This window comes from Lonchura striata, unplaced genomic scaffold (assembly GCF_046129695.1).
Source record: "Lonchura striata isolate bLonStr1 unplaced genomic scaffold, bLonStr1.mat Scaffold_100, whole genome shotgun sequence".
Taxonomy (NCBI): Eukaryota; Metazoa; Chordata; class Aves; order Passeriformes; family Estrildidae; genus Lonchura; species Lonchura striata.
The window spans coordinates 715,483-721,530 of NW_027461077.1; positions in this window are offsets into that span (position 1 = coordinate 715,483).

The window sequence follows — 6,048 nt, forward strand, 5'->3', positions numbered from 1 at the left end:
GCGCTGCTTCAGCCGAAAGACGCCGGCCACCGGCGCTTAGCTTCGGACAGCTCCGGAGAGCCGTAGTGTGCGTCTGCACTAGACTGCATGATAACGAAAAGCTTTGGCAGTGTGTCTCGCAGGGAGATAGCTTAGGAGCGCAGCGCACTTTTGCCTCCCTTGTCCAGAAACACGCATTTGCTGCACACTCCAAAAACACTGCTCTTCCTATGGTAATATGTAAGCTGCTGTCTGACGCCCGTTCTCTTCTGCCCACTCTTGCCCAGCTCGTTGTTTTAACGTGCACGTGCCGTCCTGGCATTCAGTGCACAGTGAAAGCAATCACAAAAGTCCAGCAGCTGCTGACTGCCAAACACAAGGCGCTGGCTATGTTCTTGCTTCTCGACAACTCAACGCAGCCCTTCATTTCTGCAGCTGCCATCGAGTTCTCTGCATCTCGAGCCTTCGGAAACGAGCACGAGTTTCCCAAGAGGGGCTTCATCAGGACGAAGTCAAAACCCAGGAAAATTGTCTCGGAGCATTTTCAATAAAGCATGCCAGCAGTGCATTGAAAAGGCAGGGAGCTTTAGCCACCGTCCTCTATCAGTCGCAAGACTGTGCACACAATTTCGTCTCTCTGCAGCAACGTTCTTTGCCCTCGTACAAGCTACAGCTCTCTCCGGCTCCCGGAGCAGGAGAAGCGGCTGCTTCGCGCACACAACAGCGGAGCGGCAGCCCTACGCTCCGAAGCGCTGCTTCAGCCGAAAGACGCCGGCCACCGGCGCTTGGCTTCGGACAGCTCCGGAGAGCCGTAGTGTGCGTCTGCACTACACTGCATCATAGCGAAAAGCTTTGGCAGTGTGTCTCGCAGGGAGATAGCTTAGGAGCGCAGCGCACTTATGCCTCCCTTGTCCAAAAACACGATTTTACTGCACACTCCAAAAATAGTGCTCTTTCCTGGGCAATACGTAAGCTGCTATCTAGCGGCCGTGATTTTTCGGCTACTCTTGCTCAGCTAGTTGTTTTAACGTGCACAGGCCGTCCTGGCTTTCAGTGCACAGTGATAGCAATCGCAAAAGTCTAGCAGCTGCTGACTCCCAAACACAAGGCGCTGGCTATGTTCTTGCTTCTCGACAACTCAACGCAGCCCTTCATTTCTGCAGTTGCCATCGAGGTCTCTGCATGTCGGAGACTCAGAGGACGAGCACGAGTTTCCCAGGAGGGGCTGCATCAGGACGAATTCAAAACTCAGGAAAATTGTCCTGGAACACCTTCCCTAAGGATGCTAGAATGGAATTGAAGAGGCAGGCGTGCGGCCACCACGGTCCTCTAGCAGTCCTTAGGGTGCGCGCAGAAGCCCGGTGCTCTGCGGCTTCGTTCTTCGCCCTCGTACAAGCTACCGCTCTCTCCGGCTCCCGGAGCAGGAGAAGCGGCTGCTTCGCGCACACAACAGCGGAGCGGCAGCCCTACGCTCCGAAGCGCTGCTTCAGCCGAAAGACGCCGGCCACCGGCGCTTGGCTTCGGACAGCTCCGGAGAGCCGTAGTGTGCGTCTGCACTAGACTGCATCATAGCGAAAAGCTTTGGCAGTGTGTCTCGCAGGGAGATAGCTTAGGAGCGCAGCGCACTTATGCCTCCCTTGTCCAAAAACACGATTTTACTGCACACTCCAAACACAATGCTCTTTCCAGGGCAATATATAAGCTGCTTTCTGACGGCCGTGATCTTTCGATTACTCTTGCCCAGCTCGTTGTTTTAACGTGCACATGCCGTCCTGGCATTCAGTGCACAGTGAAAGCAATTGCAAAAGTCCAGCAGCTGCTGACTCCCAAACTCCAGGCTATGTTCTTGCTTCTCGACAACTCAACGCAGTCCTTCATTTCTGCAGTTGCCATCGAGGTCTCTGCACTCGGAGACTCAGAGGACGCGCACGAGTTTCCCAGGAGGGGCTGCATCAGGACGAATTCAAAACTCAGGAAAATTGTCCTGGAACACCTTCCCTAAGGATACTAGAATGGAATTGAAGAGGAAGGCGAGCGGCCACCACGGTCCTCTAGCAGTCCTTAGGGGGCGCGGAGAAGCCGGGTGCTCTGCGGCTTCGTTCTTCGCCCTCGTACAAGCTACCGCTCTGTCCGCTCCCGGAGCAGGAGAAGCGGCTGCTTCGCGCACACAACAGCGGAGCGGCAGCCCTACGCTCCGAAGCGCTGCTTCAGCCGAAAGACGCCGGCCACCGGCGCTTAGCTTCGGACAGCTCCGGAGAGCCGTAGTGTGCGTCTGCACTAGACTGCATGATAACGAAAAGCTTTGGCAGTGTGTCTCGCAGGGAGATAGCTTAGGAGCGCAGCGCACTTTTGCCTCCCTTGTCCAGAAACACGCATTTGCTGCACACTCCAAAAACACTGCTCTTCCTATGGTAATATGTAAGCTGCTGTCTGACGCCCGTTCTCTTCTGCCCACTCTTGCCCAGCTCGTTGTTTTAACGTGCACGTGCCGTCCTGGCATTCAGTGCACAGTGAAAGCAATCGCAAAAGTCCAGCAGCTGCTGACTGCCAAACACAAGGCGCTGGCTATGTTCTTGCTTCTCGACAACTCAACGCAGCCCTTCATTTCTGCAGCTGCCATCGAGTTCTCTGCATCTCGAGCCTTCGGAAACGAGCACGAGTTTCCCAAGAGGGGCTTCATCAGGACGAAGTCAAAACCCAGGAAAATTGTCTCGGAGCATTTTCAATAAAGCATGCCAGCAGTGCATTGAAAAGGCAGGGAGCTTTAGCCACCGTCCTCTATCAGTCGCAAGACTGTGCACACAATTTCGTCTCTCTGCAGCAACGTTCTTTGCCCTCGTACAAGCTACAGCTCTCTCCGGCTCCCGGAGCAGGAGAAGCGGCTGCTTCGCGCACACAACAGCGGAGCGGCAGCCCTACGCTCCGAAGCGCTGCTTCAGCCGAAAGACGCCGGCCACCGGCGCTTGGCTTCGGACAGCTCCGGAGAGCCGTAGTGTGCGTCTGCACTAGACTGCATCATAGCGAAAAGCTTTGGCAGTGTGTCTCGCAGGGAGATAGCTTAGGAGCGCAGTGCACTTATGCCTCCCTTGTCCAAAAACACGATTTTACTGCACACTCCAAAAATAGTGCTCTTTCCTGGGCAATACGTAAGCTGCTATCTAGCGGCCGTGATTTTTCGGCTACTCTTGCTCAGCTAGTTGTTTTAACGTGCACAGGCCGTCCTGGCTTTCAGTGCACAGTGATAGCAATCGCAAAAGTCTAGCAGCTGCTGACTCCCAAACACAAGGCGCTGGCTATGTTCTTGCTTCTCGACAACTCAACGCAGTCCTTCATTTCTGCAGTTGCCATCGAGGTCTCTGCACTCGGAGACTCAGAGGACGCGCACGAGTTTCCCAGGAGGGGCTGCATCAGGACGAATTCAAAACTCAGGAAAATTGTCCTGGAACACCTTCCCTAAGGATACTAGAATGGAATTGAAGAGGAAGGCGAGCGGCCACCACGGTCCTCTAGCAGTCCTTAGGGGGCGCGGAGAAGCCGGGTGCTCTGCGGCTTCGTTCTTCGCCCTCGTACAAGCTACCGCTCTGTCCGCTCCCGGAGCAGGAGAAGCGGCTGCTTCGCGCACACAACAGCGGAGCGGCAGCCGTACGCTCCGAAGCGCTGCTTCAGCCGAAAGACGCCGGCCACCGGCGCTTAGCTTCGGACAGCTCCGGAGAGCCGTAGTGTGCGTCTGCACTAGACTGCATGATAACGAAAAGCTTTGGCAGTGTGTCTCGCAGGGAGATAGCTTAGGAGCGCAGCGCACTTTTGCCTCCCTTGTCCAGAAACACGCATTTGCTGCACACTCCAAAAACACTGCTCTTCCTATGGTAATATGTAAGCTGCTGTCTGACGCCCGTTCTCTTCTGCCCACTCTTGCCCAGCTCGTTGTTTTAACGTGCACGTGCCGTCCTGGCATTCAGTGCACAGTGAAAGCAATCGCAAAAGTCCAGCAGCTGCTGACTGCCAAACACAAGGCGCTGGCTATGTTCTTGCTTCTCGACAACTCAACGCAGCCCTTCATTTCTGCAGCTGCCATCGAGTTCTCTGCATCTCGAGCCTTCGGAAACGAGCACGAGTTTCCCAAGAGGGGCTTCATCAGGACGAAGTCAAAACCCAGGAAAATTGTCTCGGAGCACCTTCAATAAAGCATGCCAGCAGTGCATTGAAAAGGCAGGGAGCTTTAGCCACCGTCCTCTATCAGTCGCAAGGCTGTGCACACAATGTCGTCTCTCTGCAGCAACGTTCTTCGCCCTCGTACAAGCTACCGCTCTGTCCGCTCCCGGAGCAGGAGAAGCGGCTGCTTCGCGCACACAACAGCGGAGCGGCAGCCCTACGCTCCGAAGCGCTGCTTCAGCCGAAAGACGCCGGCCACCGGCGCTTGGCTTCGGACAGCTCCGGAGAGCCGTAGTGTGCGTCTGCACTAGACTGCATCATAGCGAAAAGCTTTGGCAGTGTGTCTCGCAGGGAGATAGCTTAGGAGCGCAGCGCACTTATGCCTCCCTTGTCCAAAAACACGATTTTACTGCACACTCCAAAAATAGTGCTCTTTCCTGGGCAATACGTAAGCTGCTATCTAGCGGCCGTGATTTTTCGGCTACTCTTGCTCAGCTAGTTGTTTTAACGTGCACAGGCCGTCCTGGCTTTCAGTGCACAGTGATAGCAATCGCAAAAGTCTAGCAGCTGCTGACTCCCAAACACAAGGCGCTGGCTATGTTCTTGCTTCTCGACAACTCAACGCAGCCCTTCATTTCTGCAGTTGCCATCGAGGTCTCTGCATGTCGGAGACTCAGAGGACGAGCACGAGTTTCCCAGGAGGGGCTGCATCAGGACGAATTCAAAACTCAGGAAAATTGTCCTGGAACACCTTCCCTAAGGATGCTAGAATGGAATTGAAGAGGCAGGCGTGCGGCCACCACGGTCCTCTAGCAGTCCTTAGGGTGCGCGCAGAAGGCCGGTGCTCTGCGGCTTCGTTCTTCGCCCTCGTACAAGCTACCGCTCTCTCCGGCTCCCGGAGCAGGAGAAGCGGCTGCTTCGCGCACACAACAGCGGAGCGGCAGCCCTACGCTCCGAAGCGCTGCTTCAGCCGAAAGACGCCGGCCACCGGCGCTTGGCTTCGGACAGCTCCGGAGAGCCGTAGTGTGCGTCTGCACTAGACTGCATCATAGCGAAAAGCTTTGGCAGTGTGTCTCGCAGGGAGATAGCTTAGGAGCGCAGCGCACTTATGCCTCCCTTGTCCAAAAACACGATTTTACTGCACACTCCAAACACAATGCTCTTTCCAGGGCAATATATAAGCTGCTTTCTGACGGCCGTGATCTTTCGATTACTCTTGCCCAGCTCGTTGTTTTAACGTGCACATGCCGTCCTGGCATTCAGTGCACAGTGAAAGCAATTGCAAAAGTCCAGCAGCTGCTGACTCCCAAACTCCAGGCTATGTTCTTGCTTCTCGACAACTCAACGCAGTCCTTCATTTCTGCAGTTGCCATCGAGGTCTCTGCACTCGGAGACTCAGAGGACGCGCACGAGTTTCCCAGGAGGGGCTGCATCAGGACGAATTCAAAACTCAGGAAAATTGTCCTGGAACACCTTCCCTAAGGATACTAGAATGGAATTGAAGAGGAAGGCGAGCGGCCACCACGGTCCTCTAGCAGTCCTTAGGGGGCGCGGAGAAGCCGGGTGCTCTGCGGCTTCGTTCTTCGCCCTCGTACAAGCTACCGCTCTGTCCGCTCCCGGAGCAGGAGAAGCGGCTGCTTCGCGCACACAACAGCGGAGCGGCAGCCCTACGCTCCGAAGCGCTGCTTCAGCCGAAAGACGCCGGCCACCGGCGCTTAGCTTCGGACAGCTCCGGAGAGCCGTAGTGTGCGTCTGCACTAGACTGCATGATAACGAAAAGCTTTGGCAGTGTGTCTCGCAGGGAGATAGCTTAGGAGCGCAGCGCACTTTTGCCTCCCTTGTCCAGAAACACGCATTTGCTGCACACTCCAAAAACACTGCTCTTCCTATGGTAATATGTAAGCTGCTGTCTGACGC